We start from the raw sequence: 14,118 nt of genomic DNA, 5'->3' as shown, positions 1-14,118 counted from the left end.
TTCAGGTGGAGAAGATAGGCCTTCAGGCTGGGTTCTGCCTGCTTACTGGTGAATTGCTTCACTTTTTGAGACTTGAATGGGTGAATACATGGGGGAAAGCAACCTCTACTTCACAGCGCCCAGAAATTAAGCAACTTGTGTAGTCCACAGACGTTAAGTGGTAGAGCAGGGATGCACACCCCAACTGCCCAGGGCACGCCATCCATCGGGCAAGGAGTCCCAGACCACCCTACTTTTAAGGACTACATCAGTTTCGGATTGCTGTTCTGCCAATTACGACAAAGTGAACACAACTTTATTAACAGTTTTGGAGGGCAGAAGTCTGCAAAGACTCAATGGGTTAAGTTCAGGGTGTCAGCAGGTGCGTTCCTTTCTGACGGCTCCAGTGGGAATCTGTTCCCTCGCCTTTTCCAGCTTCTGAAGACTGCCCCTCTCCTTGCCGGTGGTCCCTTCCATCGTCAAAGCCAGGAACGTACAGACCCTTGTGACGCATTGGGCCACCCAAAGAACCCGGGATAATCTCCGTGTTTTAAAGTCAGATGATGTGCAATCCTAATTCCATCTGCAACCCTCATTCCCTTTTGCCACACGGGGGCCAGAAGGAGGTGGACATCTTTGGCGGCCACTCATCTGCCGCCATAGAGCCCCAGAAAGATGTTCTACTGCCAAAAGAAACAAATGAACTCTTAGGTCAAAGAAAATATTTCAATATATAGTATTAATATCCTCATTTTAATATCAATACGGTTGTAAGGTATAATTTTAAAAATCTTTTATGAAGGAAGGGCCCTCAAAAGTTCCACGGTGGCCCTGCTCAAGTGACCTTCAGGTCCACCTACTGGCCTGTGTCCTCCTTAGGAATTAAGCTCTCTGGGATGCTTCACTAACAAGAAAATTTCGGTGAAGCCAGGAACCTGGAGAACTAGCAGTTGGCCAATTTGAAAGGAAACCATCTGGGACAGGGTGGGTCTGGAAGGAAGGGGGTGTCTGGGCAGATAAAGCAGGGTGGAAAGGGTGCTGGCTCATCCCACTCTTCTACCCACACCTCCCTAGTTCCTGCTGTCAGAAAGGCCGGAGGCTACTTCTTATGAACCGAGACCCTGGATGTTCTCAAGCCTCAGTCTTCCTACCAGAAAAATGGGGGCAGTAGCAACCAACCCATCTCATAGGATTGTTGTGAGAACCTGCATCAGTGTTTCTCAAAGTGTGTCCAGGACCATGTGCAACAGAATGACCGTGGGGTGAAGTTCGAGAATCATGGTGCAGGTGAGGTGGTGCGTGGGACAGCACCCCCGGGCGCTGTAAAGCCGGTTTCCATGACAGCTGACAGATCTGCAGGGCTCCTCGGCTGGGGCCGTTTCAGAGCAGGTTCCTTTCAAGGCTGGCAGCTTGGAGACGAGGCAAAACAGGGCACTGTTGTTTGGCGAGGAGCTTGCCCCTTACTGGCACTGGGCCAAGGACATACCTGTGAGCTTATTCCTGCCCTGCGGTTTCTGCCGACCCCGCCCTGTCTGCATTCCATGACACCTCAGCTCCTGGCTCTTGACTTTCACGCTTGTACAAGGAATCTCTCAATGTTACCCGCCCCCCCCCCCCGCCACCGGAGCCTCTCTGAAGAGCAGGGGGGCTCCCAAAGAGCTGGGTTTTCCTCTTGTCTTTGCCCCCTCTGACTGAACCCTATCCTGGTCCCCAAATGTCTCCTGTTCTGGAACCCCACCCTGAGCACTCTGCCCCCCCCCACCTGCAGGTGGTTATAACACCTCCCTCCTCCAGCTTTCCCAGTCCCCATGCCGTCACACATTGCGAGACTCCTTGTGGAGAGGGTGTCATGGTGGTCTTGGGCCTTCAAACCATCACTGAGCAGTGACCTTGGGAAGGAAGTGCAGACCCTCACCCCAACCTCCCGGGACATTTGCATTGTGGTGCCCATCTGGCTTCCTGTCTACTGCTGCCTTCTAATGGGGGCCCTGGGGTCTCCCTCAGCCACTGGTGCCTTCAAGTCTTCAAGGGCTGAGCCACGGAGTTAGAAGGAGGGCGGGTTAATATCTGCAGGTGTGGTACATTCTCCTGTCCAGCAGACCTGGAAGGGCGGCTACATTCATCTGAGCAAACACATCTGGGGCACTTGGTCTCAACATGTACCAGGGTCGGAAGGTGACAGGGATGGGGTTTATCAAGGACAACGGTCTGTTCTAGCCGGTTCAGCTGGACAGACAAATCCTATCACTATGAGCCATTTGCAAAGATGGGAGGCCTGGTCTGCAGGGGTTCTGCCCTGCGCCCCCCTCAGATAAGGCCAGCTTGCAGCCACGGACCTCCTGCTCCCCCTTCTCCCGCACCCTCTGCTTTTAAGGCAGTCTTTCCCTGCAGCCAGAGTGACCCTGTTAAAACGAAAGTTGGACCATGTCCGTCCTCTGCTCCAAACTCCCCAGTGATTCCCCATGTCGTTCAGAGTCAAAGTCGAAGTCTTAGTAAAGGTCTTACACCAGGAGCACCCCACCCTTTACCACTCAGACCTCATCGCCTCCTCCTCTCCTCCCCACGGTCACTCCGCCCCAGCTATGCTGGTGTTCTCCAACGCCCTCCGCCCCGGGCACACCGTTGCCACGGACCTCCACTCTCCTTCCTTCTGCCACACACGCGGGCTCACTCTCTGCCTCCTTCATCTTCATGCACGTTTCCTTTTCAGGCTATTTCTAACCACCTTGTTTGAGACCGAACACCTACACACACACACAGGCACACCCCACCCCCACGCACACCCCTACACACATATGGCACTTCTCTCCTTGCTTCATTTTTCTGCTTAGAACTTATTGCCGTATGATCTACTATAATTTTATTTATTTATCCTGTTTATTGTTTGCACAGTCTATTCAATCTTGGATCACCGAGGACCCTCTCTGTTGACAGAGACCCAATTCAAATTAGTTTAAGCAAAAATGAAAAGAATGTAATGACCGAGAAGAGCCCATGGGGCGCTAACATCAGGCACGGCTTGGATCCAGGAATGCAAAAGATGCCATGGGCTGGATCAGTTAGTTTACAACATAACAAGCCTTCCCCAAGCACCCGTTTACTTGCTGCTGGTTCTGGGAATTGGCTGAGAACGTTTTCTGGTCTGGGCTGGCTCGCCTGAAGCTGGGGGTCTACGGCACCTCCACGCACACGTCTGGCAATTGGCTCAATATCAGTTGGAAAATCAAATGCCTTAGTCATGTCTTTCTCGTTACCCAACAGGCTGGTCTGAGCTTGTTCGCATGGTTACTGGGCTCTAAAAGTAGCAGGAGAAAGGACAAGTCCCAGTAGGTCCACCCTTTTTAAGCCTTTGCTTGCATCCTGTTTGCTAATGCCTCCTCGGTCCAAGCGAGTCCCGTGCCTTGCCTGCTTCAGGTGATGGAAGAACAGGCTCCAGCTCTTGATGGAAGGAACCGCAAGTCAGCATCGTGGAGGGGTGTACATAGCGGGATGGGAAAAATCTGAGAGCGCTGTTTTACATTTTCTTGGATAATCTCGCTTCACATGGCAGTGAAAACAGCCCTGCTCTCCACCAGGGTAATCTCTGCCTCCCCATAAGAAACATCCGTGAGTGGGTGCTTCACACGGAGGGTGAGCAGAGGGTGCGGGAGAGGGGGAAGCGGGAGGTCCGTGGCTGCAAGCTGGCCTGCTCTGAGGGGGGCGCAGGGCAGAACCCCTGCAGACCAGGCCTCCCACCTTAGCAAATGGCTCATAGTGATTGGACTTGTCTGTCCAGCTGAACTGGCTGGGTGCGGATAAAATAGCTCTCAAAGACCCACATACAGGTTTTTGTGAGGATGGAACTTTTATTTCCCTTGGGTGATTGCCAGAAGTGGAGTCGTAGGGTCTTGTGCTAAGTGTGCCCCCCAACCTTCGGGTGTCACTCAAGCAGGATCTGAGTGGCCTGGGCACTCTTGACGTTAGTGGCTCTCCCGCTTCTCCCCTCCCGTGTCCCCAGGGGAGAGGGCAGGAGGGTCACAGGTGCTGATGCTAAAGCTGCCACGTGTGTGTAGGCGGCTGGGCCAGCGCCCCTGCTCTCGGGGCTTCCTCCTCAGCTTCACGTAACTGCTCCCCGCTTTCATGCTGCAGTTACTTCTGCTGGAGCCGCAGGGCCTCCCCGTTCAGCCTTTGCTTACACGGGCCAGCAGGGACGTTCCGGGGAGCTAACGCCCCAAAGAGCAACCCTTGACCAATGGAGAGACAGGAGCCAGTGAATGCGTGTTCCCCTCTCCCACTTCTCAAGAGGGGCGCCTTGTACACTGCTCCTCAGAGGGTCCCCAGTGGGATCAGCCCCACTGCACACAGCAGTGATCTATTTAATGGTACTCCTTGGAATGTTTCCTTCTTGTCAATCACCCACACCTGTTCCTTAGGACCACCCTCGGGCAAGCCCTTGTCTCACCCTCTTCTTTCAGGGAAACTCCCGCTAAGGCAACCCCTGACTTTACGGCACGGGGGGGCTGGGGACTGCAAAGGAAGAGCGACAAATGGCGAGGACCTGGGTTGAGGTGACGGCCGCTTTTGTCCTCTTCCACTGTGTAATATACGGGTGGTTCGAAGGGGAAAAAAAGTATTCCACAGTTTCAGTGGGGGACAGTTGCCCAAATTCAAACAACCTTTATTATCAGTGAGGCTCCTACATTTCACTTAACTGATCAGATATTAACTCTAATCCCACAGTGAAATAATTCGTATACTTAGTGTTCTTCCCAGAGCAACTGAAAAATAATGACGAATTCCCTCAAGACAAGTTGGACAACTTCAAGCCCTCTGTCTAGTAGTTGTGGACAAAATGGCTCAAAGACCCACATACAGGTTTTTGTGAGGACGGAACTTTTATTTCCCTTGGGTGATTGCCAGAAGTGGAGTCGTAGGGTCTTGTGCTAAGTGTTCCCCCCCGACCTTCGGGTGTCACCCAAGCAGGATCTGAGTGGCCTGGGCACTCTTGACGTTAGTGGCTCTCCCGCTTCTCCCCTCCCGTGTCCCCAGGGGAGAGGGCAGGGGGGTCACAGGTGCTGATGCTAAAGCTGCCATGTGTGTAGGCGGCTGGGCCAGTGCCCCTGCTCCTGGGGCTTCCTCCTCAGCTTCACGTAACTGCTCCCCACTTTCATGCTGCAGTTACTTCTGCTGGAGCTGCGGGGCCTCCCGGGGAAGCAGAGGCCTCTGCCAACATGTCCGTGGCCCTCAAGCCGTTTGGGCTGGGGTGGATCTACACCTTTGCTGGCTCTGGGTCCTCGGGCCTCCTCTGCACGTGCCCTCTGTGTGCCCCTCCCCCAGAGTCCTCACGGGTGCCGACTCCTCTAGCTTCCAGCACTGATGCCCATTGTTCGCGGGCACATTCCAAGTGTATCCCGGCAGCAGGCTCAACAGTGAGCTCTTGGCTTTCTGCACTGTTAGCAGCTGAAGGGGCTCAATGGGAGCTTGCTGCCTGAGCACAGATGTCACCCAAGCGCCCAGTGGGCAGTTACCTGGGCAGGCTCTGTCCCTGCCTTCTACCTTCAGGCCTGGGTAGGGCCTGGGATGCGAGGCCAGCACCGCGCTTACTGCTCACCCAGTTCCCCATTGGTCCACACACCCAGCTGTCCTTAAGCTGGCATCTACTTGCGGCCCATCCTGCAAGCGTCCACTGAGTTAGCCTCCATGCTGTGTCACAGCCTTTCTGAGATTGTGTTCCAGGATTCCACAGACCCTGTGCTTTTTCCTGGGGACCCTTACTACCTCAATCTGTAGGTGTCAAAGGAAAAAGATGCTCTCTTCTCCCAACTCAAAGATGTCTGCAATGGGCAAAGGCACTCTCTGTGTGTGGCACAGGAGCAGGCACTCACCCCCACGCTGCTCTTGACACCCAGATATCTCCCAGACACCTGCACAAAAGAGACTGTCCTGAGAGCCCTTGGAGATAGGGAAAGAGACGGCCAAGCAGGAGGAAGACCCTGCAGTTTCAGAGAAAACTGAAATTGCACAGGGTTTGCAGGCTGCACAGGGAAGAGGCCCTGATTGCTCTGGGATGCCCGATCTGCATTTAGGCCTTTGGGAATCCAGAGAGGCCTCTATTTCTTCACGCTTAGGCCTGGGCCTCTGCAGAGACTCTTCTGCACGCAGAGCCCAGAAGGTGCAAGCAACAAGAAATCCCAGGTCTCCGTGACAAGTTCCTGTCGCTAAAGAAATGCCATCACCAGCTCCTACAGCTTCGCCTGAGGTTTCCAGCCAGTGCAGAGGAGGAGGGGTCCCGCCACTTGATACGCCAGATTGCCTCAGAGGTTCTCAAAGACAGAGGGCCAGGAGGGCTCCTTCCTCAGCTTTCTCAAAGGAGTAGCCAGCATGAAAAGGACGAAGATGCAACCAGTGGGCAGAAAGGATCCGAGAGGAAATGCTCATCTGCCTCTGACAGTTTTGGGCCTGAGACATACAGTTCCTCTACTGCCACGCAGGCGAGGGAAACCTCTGAGGCTGCCAGTGCCTCCTGAGCTGGTTTTCCCAGTCGCTGTCCAAGACACGCCGAAGAAAGCAGTGTTCCAACGCATCAACAGTGCTTTGCGGGGTGAGACGGAGGCCACCTCGGGCTGTGGTGCTCCAGAGCCTTCGTGCTCTCCCTCTGCCTGCTGTGAGGACTGCTCCTGCCCCACCTGTCCCTCCAGCCCCAGTGTGAATCCACAGCCGGTGAAAGAAAAGAGGAAGCAGGACCCTGCAGGCCCAGCACCCCTCCTGGAATTGGCTGGAGGGGACACCTCTGTGCATCCTTTGTCTCCCAGGAAGCACAACCCACCTGACCCCTCTCCTCCCTGTCAGAGCCCCCAGGCCCAGTCTCCTTGCTTCCTCCCAGCTCTCAGGCAGGGCTGACTTGTCTGCAGGGGGTGGGACCCAAACCCCTCTGCCCACACTCCCTTCCTGACGCCAGGCATGGGCAGTGAAATAGAAGCCCAGCTGCTCTCTGCCCCACTCCAGCAGCTGGACATCCCTCCCCACATCACACTGAAGCCCACCCGGGGGCCCCCTCTGAACAGGGCTGGTGGGGAAGGAGGCCCTTCCATCGAGACACAAGGTGCCAGTGTCAGTTCTACCTTCCCCACTGCTCCCAGCACCTCCAGAATGGAGTTCCCCACCCCATCCGTAGATACGCTTGTCTCCTCCCAAACCCCACCCCTGGCTCTGTTCCTAGTGCCCCTTCCTCCACCAGCCTGCCAATTTCTTCTGCAGCCTGCACCGACTCCAAGCCTCCTCAGGCTTGCTCCCACAGCCCATCTCTGACAGTGAGGTCTCTCTAATGGATGCTCTCCCGCCTGCCCAGCTCTCCTCGCAGGGGCTCCCCCTAAGCTCTAGTGGAAGCTTCCCACCTGCACGGGCCCTTCAGGCACCTTTGAGTAATTGCTCAGTGTTTGTCACAGAGGCCACCAGCCTTTCTGCACTGCGTCTCAGCAGCTCCACCCCAATTTTGAAACTTCCCGTGAACCCTGGAGCCCCCCGACAGTCCGACACTGGGGCCCCTGGTGGGCAGCAGTCCCGAGCCAGCACTTTTGACAGCTCTCTCCAGGGAGGAAAACAAGCAGCCCCAGCCCCAGCCCCAGCCCAGGCCCGGTCCTCTGCCCTAAATCAGCCAGCCTTGGGCAACAACAAACAAGCAACTCTTGGAGGCTCATTACCCACAACTTCCACCTTGGGTACCCACGCCAGCACCCGGCCAGCTTTTGCTTGCCAACTCAGCTATAGTCCCTTCTGCCACCCACAATCCCAGTGCTCTGACCAGTGCTGGGACCAAATGTCAGTAGCGCCACACAGACTTGGGCAATACAAGCTCCACCCACTTCAGGTTGGAGGTGTGGGCAGCACCTGTGGGCCCTGGGAGCAGAGCAGCTACCCCAGATCTGAGCTGCGCCTTTGCAGTGCTCAGCTTGACTACAGAAATGAGCGGGCCCCCCCCCCCCCGGCGCCCTTGAGGGGCCCACTTGCCACCCTGGGGGAAGCCTGGGCCAAAGCTCTCTGTGGCTGCCCTCACCAGAGCACCCCTGTGGTGATCATGAGCCCCAACAATAAGAACCACCCTGTGTTTGGAGGCACTGCCATCCCTGTCTAAAGTTCCATCCTCAGAGGTACACACAAGAAGAGCCTCCTTCCTCGGTGCTTGCTGAGGGCCCAGCACCACTACCGGCAAGGCTGCCTCTAGCGGCGTGACCCTTCTGGCCTCCACCCCCAGCCACCCTGCCTCCACCGTGAGCACAGCAAGGAAGGTCCTGGCTGTTAGGGCCCGCACATCGCCTGTCCAGGGGTAGACTGATTGCAAAACCGTTTAGCTACCAACCAAGTCGTTTTCTTCCAAGTCCAGGCGGCAAATGCTGGCCTGAAAAAACAGCTTTCTCCAGAAGTAGCCCTGCCCACCTTCCTCCCAGGCTGGATGGTGTTGAGATGTGCAGTACAAGTCTAGCCTTGATTGCTGAGATCTGGGAGCAAACCGGGCACCCGGAAGTGTAGCATCACAGCCCCAGCCCTGCCCTGCGGTTTGCCCCGGAGCTGGGTGCTTCAAGGCTGGTGTCCCATCACAGGGTCCACAGCCTCGAGACAGTAGACAGGGGCTCTTAGCCGGCTTCCCCGCCTTCCCCACAGTCCTGGAGCCGGTGGGACAGCCCCTCCTGCCTCCCACCGACCACGCCCCCCCTCTCCTCATGTCCTGCCCTGAATCCAATTTTGTCTTCTTTGTAAGTCGTAATAAAGCCTTGTTCTCGTTTCTCTGCGTACATCTCCCGTGCCCGTGCCTGTGTCTGGAGGCCAAGTGCACAGGAGCGCTGACTAGTCCACTTGGCCGTGTGGGAAGCCAGACCTAACTGCGTGCAGGGCCCGTGGCCCAGCTCATGGGGAATGGGCCCCGGCACAGCTCGAGGGCTAAAAGGACGGACACCAAAATATTAGAAGTGTATTTGAGTTTAAGTGATACAGCCCAGGGCTGAAGGGGGTCCAGGGAGGGAGAAGCAGGGAGGGCCGCCCTGGCCTGTTGTGACAACGCTGCCACCTCTCAGCCACGTCCCGGAGCCGAGCGAGCCACCCCTGTGGCAGGTGTACCAGCAGTCCGCACCTGACCCAGGTCAGGCTTCGCTAACATAACAATTTTTAACTTTTTTTTAAGTCCTAGGTAAATCACCCGCACACACATCTCAACCAATCTGTACATAAATAAAACAAATATAAGTGATTTCATTTCATTTTAAACAGCATTGTCTTCTGTGACCTTTCCACATTGGAATACATTAAACCATAAAGCATTTTTTTTATTATCACCGCATAGTGGGTTTTATGCTGAAAGGTGCAGGCACACAGTGAGGACATCAGGGGAAAGGACACGTGCTCTGAGCCTCTGTTCATTTTCACTGTGACGGGCTCATGACTGACTGGGAGACCCTCGTGGGGGTCTCCCAGTGTGGGGTGCAGGGGCCGTTGTTGCCACCCCCACTAGTATCATCAGACCCGCTCCTCACAGAGCTCAGGGGGAGGCTCAGCCTTTTTTTCCTGGAGTGTAGAGCCCCCTCTTTTCTCTGCACCAGTCCCACTGTCCCGGAAACCAGCCACCTGCAGGCTGCCCAGCCGATGCCCAGGTTCACTCGCTCCCTCAGCAGTGTTTGCAGACACTCAGCGGACAGCAACTCCTGCAGCGGAGAGCAGCCAAAGACTCCAGGGCCTTGTGCATCTGACCCTGGGGTGTCAGGGCCTAAGGTCACTTCTAGGACCTGAGGAAGGTCCCCACTCCAGGGAGCCCCTCTTTGTCTCTATGCCCCCCCCAGCGATGCCCCCCCAGCGATGTCCCCCCTGCCCTGATGTTGCAGGTTCTGCCTGACAGCTGGGAACACTGTGAGCCGGCGGAGGCCTCCACCGGGGCCTCCAAGGGACGGGACACACACGGTGTCAGGGGGTTTAAATGGGATAATGTGCCAAGAATCAAGAGCGGCCTCCCCGGTCCTCCTCTCCCAAGTCAGGGAGTTTGGTGCTGGTTATTTTGTGTGTGGCATTGCAGAGATTTAGGTTTAGAGAGATGTTTTATAGTTAATGTTGCAGGTTTTTACATTAAACGTTTATCTCCTACCAGTTTATTTTGTAAACACATACATAAAATAAAACACAAATGTAGAATGTACCCTTAACAAAGGCAGCCATCAGTGAATCATTGCGGGAACCACACTTCACATGGCAGTAGTTTTTCACTCCAAGTCCAAGTGCTTCTGAGGAGTTTTTCTGCTTCCTTTCCTGCCTCCACTTCCACAGTCACCCCTAAGGCCCTCCTTGAGTTTCCCCAGCTCTCTGGCTGCGTCCGCCCCCTGTGAGGGGGCTGCCACACTAATATTGAGTGAATTAGGTGCCACCATTGCACCTGGAATGTGCACGGAGTAACTGATTTTATCTTTGTAACCTGGAGACATTCTGAATGTTGAACTGGGTGTTGGCAAAAAGTGTGTTTGTGTTTATAAGAAACCACAAACCAGGGGTGTCCAACCTGCGGCCCTCAGGCCGCATGCAGCCAGGATGGCTGTGAATGCAGCTTTACACAAAATCGTAAATTTACTTAAAACATCATGAGTTTTTTTGTGATTACGTGTCGCAATGCCACATAAAATGAACACATGTACGCTCTCACTATTTGCATGCGAGCGTGGCTTCAGCTCCGTGGCGGTCGGTGTGCGGCTGCCAGCGTGTCCTCTTCCGAGTGCGGACAGTAGGACTCACCCCACACGCTGCATGTGCTCGTCGCACCAAGGCCGCGATGTACCAACAGTATTTCAACCTACTGTTGCAACATTAGGCATTTAATGTTACTTAGAAGTCGGGTAGGCATTCTCATTTGATCATTAAAGGTACTTCCACACCTTGGCAGCACCTCGCACCTCGCCTGTCCCGCTTCACAGTCGGCCCGCCAGTGTCCTTCGTCGGCAGCCGAGAGGGGGCCGTGGGAAGGCCCAACCTTGCTTCCTGTTTTCCTGTCAATTAATCTTCACAATACAAGTAAATAAATTTCCTTATATATTATTATTTTTTAATCCCAGTATGGCTTCTCTCAGGTCTCGAGAGAAAAAGGAAAGATTACAGGTGAAGGAAGATGGTTCAGTGCAAAGTGGACAGGTGATACTTTTTTGTCAAGGCAAAAGGAAGGCACTCTGCTTAATTTGTAGGAAATTTGTGCAAGTTTCCAGAGGGGATAATTTGAAAAGGCATCATATGCAAAAACGTACTGCCAAAGTCAACGCGTAGGAAGCATTGTGTTGTGAGGACAAAATAGCAGAACTGAAAAAAAGTGTCTTCTCAGCAAAAATATTTTCAGAAAGTTACAACTGAGGTGGATTCCATTGTAAAAGTTAGTTATGTGGTAGCATATTTAAATGGAAAAAATCAAAACCATTTACTGATGGTGAGTTTATTAAGCAAAATATAGAAGGCACGGCAGATATAATTTGCCCTGGAAAAAAGGGGGACATTCTAAAATTAGGTTGTCTTCCTGGACTATGGCCAAGCAAACTGAAGAAACTAGAAAGTCGAAAGAAGTTTGGCAAGTAAAGCTGCTAATTTTAAACTTGACGCTTTGGTGATGGATGGCAGCCCTGATGCTACAGATGCGGCCCAACTGGCCATTTTTATTAGAGGTATTGATGACGGATACAATGCCACTGAAGAAAAGGCTTCTTTAGTGCCATTAAAAGGCACAACTAAATCAAGAGATTTATATGAAGCGGCAAAAAGTATGTTAAAGTGAATGTCTTTGTCCGTTGTCAACATATCTGGTACAGATGTCGCTGAAGGTGCCCCAGCGATGGCAGGGGAGGGAGAAGGACCTGCAAAATTGATAGAAGACAACACAGTTGCTGCCCAAAACTCATGTGTGATGAAGTATTATTGTTCAGTACATCACCAAGAAAATTTATGCACAAAAGCCTTAAAAATGGATAACGTCCTGCAAATCCTCATCCAAACCATGAATTTCACAAGAGTCCAGGGACTGAATCACCGCCAGTTCCAGGAATTCTTTAAAAGTGTGCTGACTGCGGCAACGCCATTTACTTTTCGGAAGTGGGGTGGCTAAGTCGAGGCCAAATGTTGAAAAGATTTTATGATTTGCGACATGTTATCAAGTCATTTACAGTACCCAAAAACAAATGTGGGCCAGAACTTCACAATGAAAACTGGCTTACAGGTTTAGCTTTTTCAGTGGATTTAATCGCTTATTTAAACGGGTTACACATGTGTCTTCAAGGTAAAAACCAACTTATCGATACCATGTTTCAAACCATAACGGCCAAACCCAATGAAATGGAAGTTATGGCAAGCTCAAATTAGGGCAAACAATTTTATGCATTTTGACACATTGGCTAAACACAGTCCTGTGAACAGTGAAAAATATTCAGCCTTGCTTTTCAATGTCATACAGGAATTTGAAAACATATTTCAAGATTTCTGGGAAAATAATCAGCATTTTGCTATATCTGCGACTCCATTTTCAGTTGATATAAATATGTTACCTGCCAATTTTCAAATGGAATGCACAGAGCTGCAATCTGACATTCAACTTAAAGACAAATTTGATTGTGTCTCTTTACTGGAATTTTTTAAAGATTTATTTATTTTTAGAGAGGGAAGGGAGGGAGATAGAGAGAGAGAAACATCAATGTGTGGTTGCTGGGGGTCATGGCCTGCAACCCAGGCATGTACCCTGACTGGGAATCGAACCTGTGACACTTCTTTACTGGAATTTTATGGGTCCTATCTTTCCAGAGACAAATGTCCCTTCCTTTGCAATCACGCCTTATCCATGTCATCACTATTTGGCAGCATCTACATCTGTGAGCAACTATTTTCAAGAATGAAACACTTTCAGAGTAAAATTAGAACCAAAATATCTGTCTGATGAGCACCTTGAGAACTGAGAATCACAACTACTTCTATCAAACCAGATATTGATGCGCTAGTTTCTCAAATATATTGTCAAACATCTGACTAGTTTTATGTTGCTCTCTCTTTGTTTTAAAGATAGGGTTTTTTTTTAAGATTTTTTTTTTTTTTGGAGAGAAGGAAAGGGAGGGAGAAAGAGAGGGGGAGAAACATCAATGTGTGGTTGCCTCTCATGTGGCCCCCACTGGGGACCTGGCCCACAACCCAGGCATGTTCCCTCACTGGGAGTTGAACTGGCGACCTTTTGGTTTGCAGGCTGGCACTCAATCCACTGAGCCACACCAGCCAGGGCTGCCCTCTTTTACTTTTATAATAAAAATATATAAAAAATCAATGATGTTTTATTACTTAGATATGTATGCTTTCTTTTCTTTTTTAAAAAAGATTTATTTTAGAGAAAGGGGAGGGGAGGGAGAAAGAGAGGGAGAGAAACGTCATTGTATGGAAAGATGATCAGTTGCCTCCTGCACACCCCCAACTGGGGGCTGCACCTGCAACCCAGGCATGTGCCCTGGCTGGGAATCCAACCAATGATCTTTCGGTTCGCAGGCTGGTACTCAATCCACTGAGCCACACCATCCAGGGTAAGATAAGTACATTTTTCTATGTTAGTGATCACAAACTTGGGACCTGGTCGAGGATTTTAGAAGATTATCAAAAGGGCCACTGAATAATTAGGGTTATTATGTGAGGACTTTTTTGCTTATCTGTGGTCACGAAAACTATGAATGGGCCTTTTTTTTTTAATCATCAGTTTTTGTTAGTGTTTGTGTATTTAACATGTAGCTCAAGACAACTCTCCTTCCAGTGTGGCCCAGAGAAAAGGTTGGACACCCCTGCCATAAAGCTTTACACTTAAGACCTGGGTACTTTACAATCAATTAAAAAACAAGAAATGCAAAAAAAAATTTCCCCAAAGTCAACTTCAGGCCCAGGTGGCTTCCTCTGATTTCTACCAAACATTTCAGAAACACTGCCAGTCTCCTGCACGGTGTTCCAGAGAACAGACACAAAGGGGCATACCCACAGTGCTTCCCATGGACCAGGGGGATCTGGGTACCACTCACACAGACATGACAGGAAAGGGGAATTACAGGTCGACCCTCCCAGCGTAAATGTCACAATCTGAAACCAAACACCAGCAGTCTAAATCCTGAGTTAGAAAGGAAACAAACTGGGATT

Source organism: Phyllostomus hastatus, unplaced genomic scaffold (assembly GCF_019186645.2).
Source record: "Phyllostomus hastatus isolate PE091 unplaced genomic scaffold, TTU_PhHast_1.1 phas_scaffold_387, whole genome shotgun sequence".
In the NCBI taxonomy this organism is placed as follows: domain Eukaryota; kingdom Metazoa; phylum Chordata; class Mammalia; order Chiroptera; family Phyllostomidae; genus Phyllostomus; species Phyllostomus hastatus.
Note: the sequence above shows the minus strand (reverse complement) of the source record.